Consider the following 9,372-nt stretch of genomic DNA (forward strand, 5'->3'; position numbering starts at 1 on the left):
TGTTCTGTCCAGAGTCTGTCTGGTACTTCCTGTAATCTTTCCTCGGTCCCCGCTCGCCTGTCTGTCTGGCGGCGGGGTTTCTCGCTGTTCATCTCATGCCTTTCCAACACGCATGTCAAAATTTTATCAGGTAAGCATACTTTCCATCCATCCCCGCTCCTTCTCGCGTGTAAGCTGTTCCGAGCCTCGCTACCCCTTTCTTTTGGTTCCGGGGCACATCTCAATCGGGTTATCATTTTTCCCAATTCTCCCGCACTGTGTTCTTTACTTACTGCCATTGAGACATGGGGTGTAATCCTTCGCAATGCTTTATTTGTTCGTGCTCTTTGGCGGCTCGTTCCAGCTCCACCGCTGCTCCTTCCTTTCGATCCATAAATTGGTTGTCATCATTGTGCGCTTCGCGGTGTAATCTCTATGCTCTTTGGCTGAGTATTCAAAATACTGCCCTGTTTCATCGTAGTTTACAGTACAGTGCAAAGTCAATCCCACTTCTTCCAAATCAATGTCGTTGCTAAGCAACCATTCCTCTACATCTCGCAATCTTTTTGCACTTTCCAAATCCCGACTCAGCTGGTTTCTGCCCTCCTGAGATACAATTCGTAACCAATAAACCACTGGTCCGAGTTCATTCATCATGAGGGTCATTATTTCTTTTTGTTATGCTGGCGGGGCATCTATGAAAACTCCATCTTCTTTACATGTCATAGTCATTCTACACAACAAATCTCTACCCAACAGATTCATCGGAGTGTGTTTAGTGACCAAAAATACCTGTTCTCCTTTCAGGGGGCCTACTTCAATTCTTAATTTATCTGGAATCGGGAAATCTTTTCTCCGTCCTGAGACCCCCATCACTCTTACTGAGTCGCCTGAAAGAGGCAGGTTCTTTATCTCTCCTTGTTTCAGTGTTGACCGTGTGACTCCCGTGTCTACTAGAAATGTTACCTGTTTTCCTTCTACGTTTACCATTGTGGTCAATTCTCTCACGTTCCATGTTTCCCTTTGTGGAGCCACTACGGTATCCTTATGTCAATATTTCTTCTCCCGTCTCCAGGTTTTCTGGTGAGGAGGGTGTTTGGATATGGACACCCAGCAGGATTAAAAACAAAACCTGTCAAAGGGCAGAGGAGCTCTTTGTGAGCCAACGGCCATCCATATCGAGTGCCCAACTGTGTCTGCGGACGTCCTCCGGCAGTTGGGTTACTTTCATGAGGAGGTTGGTGGCAGGATTTGCACTCCGGCCACCGTAAAATGCTTCATTCCACAAAACGCAAAAACGCAAAAAAATCTGAAAACCCACTCCGTGGGAGTACCTCCTGTGCAGCTTCCCTTCGCAGGGCAGCTCACCGGATGACGAGATTGGGGCAAAGCCTTCGGGACCCCCGATCTTTGATGATAGGAGGGAAACCACGGGGTAACATCCCTGGGTCAGATTGCGGGAGAGTGTGTCGGAGTGGTGCTGAGGTGTCGTGCACCAGACGGCGGTCTCCTTGAGTTAACCTGAGGCGGTCCCTTCGGGTGGGTGCCTGGAATGTCCTATCCCTAAGAGAGGATGATCACCTGTCTCTGTTATCATCTGAGCTCAAGCGTTTGGACATCGGGATTGCAGCTCTCTCTGAGGTTCGGAGACCGGATTGCGGCGAGATAATGGTGGGTGGTTACACCTACTATTGGTCTGGTCGCTCTGATGGTTACCATACCCAAGGAGTTGCTGTAGCTGTGTCCAATAAGCTGACCCCAATGATAATTGAGGTAACACCGGTCAACGAGCATATTATGAGATTAAGGATTCGTCACTCCTTAGGTGTCATTTCCGTTGTCTCTGTTTATGCTCCGACTGAGGCGAGTAATCTCACCGTGAAGGATGCATTCTACGCCACGCTCGAGTCTGTGGTTGATCAGTGCCCCATACGAGATACACTTCTAGTCTTGGGGGATTTCAATGATCGACTGGAACTGATAGGGATGGTTATGAGGTGTGTGTTGGTCCCCATGGGTCAGGAACTATGAACCAGAATAGCACTAAGTTCCTTGACTTTGCAAGAAGTCATGGACTTATGGTGGCTGGTTCATGGTTTCAGCGCCCACAAGCTCATCGCTGGACTTGGTATTCCAACGCTGGTGGTGTGGCAAAGGAGATTGACCATGTCCTCATTGACGGTCGTTGAAGGATGATCCAGAACTGCAGGGTCTACCAGAGTGCTCAGTTCCTCAGTACTGACCACAGGCTTGTTGTAGCAACTCTCAAGCTGCACCTTCAATCCTGGAGAATGGTACCATCCCAGCCAAGGCTGGATGTTGGCAAGCTCAGGGATGAGAGAGTCGCTGAGGAGTTTGCGGACAGGCTGAGTGGACACTTGGGGGGTCTGGGTGCTTTGGGGGGTCCTGAAGAGTTGTGGAGTGCCTTCAAGACCACCGTCCTTGATGTTGCCGGTGGATGTCTTGGAGCTCACCGCAGGGCAAAGAAGAATTTTGTCTCTCAAGGGACACTGGATACCATTGACCAGTCGCAGGGCCAGGCTGAATGGAAGAGTTGAGCTGTTCAGGGAGCTGAGGCGTAAAACTGTACGTGCACTGAGGGTGGACAAGGAGGCCTATGTGCGAGGAATCTGTGAGGGGGTTGAGCATCACCTGTGGACAGGTGATTCTCGTCCCGCTTACAGGGGAATTCACGCATTACGTTCATCCAAGCCCATCCCTCGGAGCACTGCAGTTCGAGCAGAGAGTGGTCGGCTCTTGACAGAGGAGTCTGAAGTGAAGACCCGCTGGGCCGGTTACTTTGAGCGGTTGGTTGTACCAGGCTGATCCCCCAGCTGTCGAGTTGGACGTCAGGGGTGTTACAATCCCTGTTGCTGACCCTCGAATCAACTGTGGTCCACCTTCGCTTGTGGAAACACGGGCTGCGGTGAACCAGTTTAAACGGGGCAAAGCTCAAGGGATCTGTGGCATCCATGCTGAACTTCTCAAGACTGGTGGAAATGCTGCACTCGTGTCGTTGCATGCAGTTTTGTGCTCTGCCTGGAACACAGGCATCATCCCAACTGACTGGAAGAGGGGCCTTGTTGTCCCTCTCTGGAAAGGGAAGGGTGATCGCCAAGACTGCAACAACTACCGAGGGGTGACGCTGCTCTCAGTGCCGGGCAAGGTGTTTGCTCGGATAATTCTTGATAGGGTTCGCCACCATCTGCTTGAGCACCAGCATCCAGAGCAGTCAGGCTTTACACCAAAGAGGTCAACGATTGACCGTATCCTTGCCCTTCGTGTCCTCACCGAACGCAGACGAGAGTTTCGGCAGGGGCTGCTTGCAGTCTATGTTGATCTCTGTAAAGCATTCGATTCAGTGAATCGGGATGTCCTCTGGAGGATTCTTGGTCTTCGTGGGGTGCCACCAAAACTGATCGATCTGATGTCTGAACTCTACTCTGGTACTGAGAGTGCTGTGAAGTGTGATGGTACCATCTCTGACTTATTTCCAGTTGTCACTGGAGTTTGTCAGGGGTGTGTACTGGCCCCCACACTTTTCAGCACTTGTATGGATTGGATTTTAGGGAGGAGGTCGGAGAGATCTAGCTGCGGTGCATCGTTTGGGAATGTCAAGATCTCGGACCTTGACTTTGCAGATGATGCAGTCATCTTTGCGGAGACTTTAGACATCCTTTTGGGGGCCCTCGAGGTGCTGAATGAGGAGTGGGAGCCGCTGAGATTTCGGGTTTCTTGGGTCAAAACTAAGATCCAGGCTTTTGGTGACATCTTGGATGCTGCTGTCCTGTCTGTGTCTGTTTGTGGTGAGGATGTTGAGGTCGTGGAGAGATTCACTTACCTTGGCAGTGATATTCATGTCTCTGCTGGCTGCGTGTCAGAGGTCAATAGACGTCTGGGTTCACTGGATCATGGGGTGTGGCGCTGCCAGTACCTGTGTGGGAGGACGAAAGTCCGAGTCTTCAGGTCCTTGGTACTTCCAGTCTTGCTCTATGGATGCGAGACTTGGACTCTGACCAAGGATCTGAGACGGAGACTTAATTCCTTTGGTGCCAGGTCTCTTCGGGGAATCCTTGGCTATCGCTGGTTGGCTTTTGTGTCCAACGAGCGGTTGTTGAGAGATACTCGGATGAGATTTGTTACCTGCATAGTCCGTGAGCGTCAGTTGCGGCTGTATGGACATGTGGCTCGTTTTCCTGACGCTGAGCCTGCTCACCAGATTCTCTCAGCGAGGGAGTCTCATGAGTGGAGGAGGCCAGTGGGCTGACCACGTGCCTCGTGGTTGCAGCAGGTTGACCATCATCTCAAGGAGATGAGGATGGGCCTGGAATCTGCCTGGGGGATGGCCAGACGGAGGCCCCTGGAGTTCCGGCGGAAAGTGGATGCAGCGACGCGCTTTTCTGGCACATGCTCCCATACCTGACCTGACCTTGGATTGGTTTTTAAACATTCTTCCACACTTGCTTTTACTCCCCAAATGTCTTGGGGTGTCCACAATCTCAAGACCCAATCAATGTGCGCCATTTGCATCATGGGGAACTGCTGAATGTCAGCCCCTCTCATTGCTCCTTCCTCCTCCAGGACGGGGTAAATTTCTTTTGTTATCCCAGGTCGTGTGGTTATTTTCCCGTCTATGTTATCGTTCTTTTCCGCTGGCTGCGCTCGCGCTTGTTTCAATTGCTCCTGTCTCGCTTCCTTTTGTCATTCGTTGGTTCAAAATTCCTTCGAGACCTGAACGCTTATTTTCTGTCTCAGCTTGTGACGCCGTTAACCAAGCACCTCGCACCCTCCAATGTTTCTCTCTCTGTCTCGAGCCTCCCGCTTTGCCCTCTGTCAGCACTGTGCAAAATGTGTGCAATACTTTTGGATCGAAGGATCCGTCCAACGGGAAAGGTCTTTTCTTCCTTCCGTCCATTTCACCCAATCTTGCACTTCCTCGACTTTATCCCTTCCATGTTTTTCCCCCACAATTTTCAATGGTGTTTCTCTTGGTAACTCTTGAGATTTAACAGAGTTATTCCCCATATTTATGTTCTTAGCTTTTCAACAGCCTTATAGCTTTAAAGCGTTTCTCCTTTTATTACACGGAACTGGGGTTCCGCTCTTATCAACAGCCTTTAAGCCTTCTGTCAGGACTTTAACCTATTAGTCTTTCTTCACACAACACCTTTAGAAAACAAGGTTTTACCCTGCTTCTCTTTATTTCACGTGGATATCCTTATCCTCTTCATACAACAATACAGATCTCAAATCTGGAAAATCCTCTATTTCTCTTTGCCGACGACTCCACCCTCTGCCGTACCATCTGTCATCCCTCAGACCGGCAAGCAGCAGCTTCTTCACTCACTGCAGATCTGGATAAAATCACAAACTGGTCCAACACGTGGAACATGTCTTTCAATCCAGACAAATCTCACACTCTCACTATGTCTCTTCGAAAGGACCGTTTACAAAACTCCCCCATCCACTTTCTCAACAATCCTCTGGAAGAAGTCTTTTCTTTCAAGTTTCTAGGTCTCACTATCTGCCATGACCTTTCCTGGGAAAGTCACATTTCCAACCTCGCCTCAAAAGCCAGTCGCCGACTGGGAATCCTCCGTCGTGCTAAGTCCTTCCTCGGCCCTCTTGAGCTCCTGACCACTTACAAAGCTTTTGTCCGTAGCCTGATGGAGTACTGCTCTCCCCTCTGGGCTGGTGCTCCTGCCTCCCACCTTTCTCGGCTTCACGCTGTCGAAACCAGGGCATTGAAGATCATCGGCATCTCCCGCAATGAAGCTGAGTCTTTGGGCCTCTCACTCAATCACCGCAGGTTGGTCGGTGGTCTTTCTGTCTTCCACCGACTCCTCTCCAGCCTTGCCCCCCCTGCTCTCTCTGCGATTTGTCCCCACCACATTTCCACAGGGCGCTCAAGGTCCGCCAACAACCTTCTGGTTGTTCTTCTGGTAAAACTACCAAAATCACGAATCACTGCTCATCTTCACTCTTTCATTCCTCTTTTTTTCCCGCCTTTGGAATACACTTCCTCACTCTATTCTTTCCCATTCTTCCCTCCAGGCTTTCAAAACAGCTGTTCACCACCACCTCTTCCCCCATCCAAATCCTCGATCTTTTCTACCCCCGATAATCCACCCAAGCCCACTTCCTTCATTTCTCCTACTTTCCTTCCTGAAAGTCACTGAAATGTCCATCTTCTCTTCGCCATGTTCCCCGTCCCATCCCCATCCCTCTCCCTTCCACAGTTCACCTAATGTGTCTGTTCCCCACTGTTTTGTCCCTTCCACTCCCGCCCCTCTTGTCTCATGCCTCCTTGCTGCGAGTTGTGTGTTAGCTCTCATACGAGCCTCGACCAAGGTATACAAAAAAAAAAAAAAATGGCCGTACCCACTACCACAGAATACAAGACTTAAACTCGTTACCTTCGCATTCTGCAAAAGGTTATGTTTTGGTCGCTGTGTATTTATTTATTTGTGAATATGTGTGTTTGTTTGTTATTCGCATAACTTCAAAAGTATGAAACCGAATTGCATGAAAATTGGTGGGATGATTCCTGATTATCCAAGGACGATTTGATTAGATTTTTGGAGCGATCGGGTCAAAGGTCAAGGTCAAGGTCATGAAAAGGTTAAAAACAAACTTTTGAGCATAACTTCCTTCATAAGACAGCTATCGACATGCAACCAACGCCATATTGTTCCATGATGAAATACCTTTTGGGCACGTAGTGTCAGATTTGACGTGAGGTCATCAGAAGTGCGTCAAAATGACGTCAGAAGATGATGTAAATTTTCAATTTTCGACCTCATCAGTTTTGATCATACCTTTTTGTAAAAGTTACCTTAAGGACGTCACTCACCAAATTTGACGTCGTTCAGACTGACCGTTATGACATCATTGACGTTTGAACATAACGTTTTTCAATTGTGGCTAAAATGTCCTGATATTTTAAATTCAAATATCAGTGTAATTTGTCAAGGAAATTGTCCCAAATCCAGGCATTATGATCAGTACGAAAATATCTGCTTATTTCTGAACAGGTTTTACAAATTAACTCAATGGTCAAGGTCAAGGTCACACTCAACTCAAAATATACTTGTTGGCATAACTTCCGATCTAATAGAGCTATTGACATGAAACCAACGTTAAAATGTTCCGAGAAATAAGAGCTTTCACGATGTTCGTCCGCGATTGGTAGTGACGTCATTGGAATTGCGTCAAAATGACGTCACAAGATGACGTCATTTTTAAACTTTCGATTTTTTTCAGTGTTTATCATTCCATTTTGTTGGACTGCCCTCAATGACGTCTAATACCAAATTTGACGTCCATTGGACTGATGGTTGTGACGTCATGGATGTTTTTAAATGACGTTTTTCAAATGTGCCTGGAAAAAAGTCGCGGCGGCGAAGGTATGCGCTCTACCGATTGCCCGTTCTAGTTTATCCTTATTTCACTTGGATATCCTTTTCCTCTACCCTTTCCAGTCCCAAAATACAGCCTTACAGCCCCTTCTGGTCAATCAATAAAACTGCATTTGACTCTCCTCATATGTTTACCGTTATTAGTTTGTCACCTCAGCAGAACCTGAAGCTGTGTTCAAAGGAACTCTCTCCGCTGGGTGTACAGTGCTTTTCTCACAAGGGCTATCCTTTTGCAGATTCCCGACGTGTTGCGCACCACGTAACGTTTAGCTGAGACCCTTGTAAGTGCTGTACACCAAGCGGCGCTCCTCCGGTCCACAGCGTCAGAGTCTGGGAGTTCCCATTCTGGGGTGCCAACTGTGAAGACTCCGTTCTTCAGCCAGGTATAAAGAGAGTCTTTCGAAGAGGATTCACCATGATGCAGCTTTATTGAAGGACCACACGCCAGCCAGCGGATGTGATGTTAGCAGCTCAACCAGCACAGTGGAGAGCTACCAAAACCACACTGAGTCTTACATTCAAAAACTCTTCCTCATATACAATCTATCTCTAATTCCAATCTATCTCTGGTTATAATTTAACCCTAGTTCGTGTGACAAGATCTCCAAATGTGTACTCAGGTATGAGCTATGAGTTTCCTTCCCTCCCCCAAGGGAGGGTGGAATAAGCGAACAGTTTATTTTCAGGCCCAGCAATCATCTTAGACAATCCCTCTCCCCTGCCCCAGACTTCTTATCACTGTGGAGTGTTTGAAGGAGAAAGAAAACCCCCCTATTAAGTTCACAAAGATGGTAAGAGTGGGGACATATCTAGCTTCAAACTAAACAAGAGCCCAGGAGTGGAATGCTTGAGAAAAACAACATAAAGTTTAGCTTTCCATGAGAAAGGACATGTCTCGCTTTGTTATCACTTAAACATTTTTTCATTTTTTTTTTTTTTCAATTAGGGCATTTTTTCAATTAGATCGGACCAACCGTATCATAAATGGCCATAACTTGGGAAACACCTGCGAAACATACTCAGGTCCCCACCGTCAATTGTGCCATCATATCAAACGATGAAGAATTGTGACGCCCCCTCTCTCTCTCCCCCCTCGCTCCCTCCTAGACTCGCCCCTCCTCTCTCCCTCTCCTCTCTGGCCCCTCTCTCTCACCCCCCTCTCTCTCCTGAAACCTGATGTTGAACACATCCTCAACCATTCGTCCGATATAACTGAAACAATGCCCCAATCCAGTTTTTTTTGTGCATATGGCCACGCATGTACGGCCTTGCACTTACGGGTACGCACCTACGTGCACGCACCTACCGGAACGCGAGAGCGAAGGAACGACCTGTGTGGTTGTTTCTGGCACGAGGTTTAAAAGTTTTTTTTTTCGCACTGACGGACACACACGTATGGGCACGCACGTACGGCCATGCACGTACAGGCAAACACCTACGGGCACGCACCTCCAGGCATGCACATACGGGCCCGCACGTACGGGCAAGTGAGTGCGAAGGAACGGTCTGTGTGGTTGTTGTTTCTGGCACGTGCTTTGAAATATTTTTTGTTTTTTTTTAAGCACGTACGGGCACACATGTATGGGCACGCACCTCCGGGCCTGCACAAGTCTTCTTCTATCTATAATTCCAGCAATCTCTGTGTGTCTGTCTTTCTGTTTGTGTCTTTGTCTGCGACCGCCGTTTCTCGACGACCACTGATCCGTTCTAATTGAAACTTGTCAGAAATATTGTTGGAGACCCGAGGATGTGCCTTTTCAAGGTTTGATATTAATCGGACAAGCGACTCCCAAGTGACGGCCATTTATTTATCAACCAATGACAGGACACGGTGCTTTGACATCAGAAGTTCCCCCCCCCCCCCATTTCCATTTTCCATTTATTCCATTTCCATGCACGTATGGGCACACACCTATGCGAACGCACCTACGGGCCCGCACGTACGGCCACGCACACACAGGCACGCACCTACAGT

The 9,372-nt window shown here is 48.3% G+C and overlaps 1 protein-coding gene across 1 annotated transcript in view; it reads right to left on the reverse strand.

The window, feature by feature from the left end:
* The window catches only part of LOC147028600 (triacylglycerol hydrolase DDHD2-like), a 464,798-nt gene that overhangs the window by 148,099 nt on the left and 307,327 nt on the right, over nt 1-9,372 (reverse strand). The gene's annotated exons all lie outside the window — the stretch shown is intronic.

The sequence above is a fragment of the Eptatretus burgeri genome, chromosome 4, assembly GCF_056783735.1.
Source record: "Eptatretus burgeri isolate ZD-2024b chromosome 4, Ebu_testis_v1, whole genome shotgun sequence".
Lineage (NCBI taxonomy): Eukaryota > Metazoa > Chordata > Myxini > Myxiniformes > Myxinidae > Eptatretus > Eptatretus burgeri.